At 34.7% G+C, this 294-nt stretch overlaps 1 protein-coding gene across 2 annotated transcripts in view; it reads right to left on the bottom strand.

The window, feature by feature from the left end:
- LOC119589427 (34 kDa spicule matrix protein-like) overlaps positions 1–294 on the bottom strand; it is a 2,184-nt gene that overhangs the window by 572 nt on the left and 1,318 nt on the right. The gene's annotated exons all lie outside the window — the stretch shown is intronic.

Genomic DNA, 294 nt, shown 5'->3' with positions numbered 1-294 from the left:
CTTGCCATAACATGACAGTCAATTAAGAATAAACATTCTCTTTTCTTCGCTCTAAGTAATAAATTCAATTATCACTTATCAGAATTACAATTAAATATTCAAAAAAATACATGACACAGTTTTCCACCTCCGCGAAGTATGCCTATTCGTACCATAATTCAAAACTCTCATCCTATAAACAATTTCTCTTTTATCCAGAAAAGGGAAGACGATCTCGCGAAATTTGGGCTAAGATCCTGCTATATGATTTATGACGTCACGGTACATGATGCGGGATTTTGTATTGACGTCACG

The sequence above is a fragment of the Penaeus monodon genome, chromosome 25 (genome assembly GCF_015228065.2).
Source record: "Penaeus monodon isolate SGIC_2016 chromosome 25, NSTDA_Pmon_1, whole genome shotgun sequence".
Lineage (NCBI taxonomy): Eukaryota > Metazoa > Arthropoda > Malacostraca > Decapoda > Penaeidae > Penaeus > Penaeus monodon.
The sequence above is the reverse complement of the archived record's forward strand: the minus strand, read 5'-3'. Positions and strand labels throughout refer to the sequence as shown.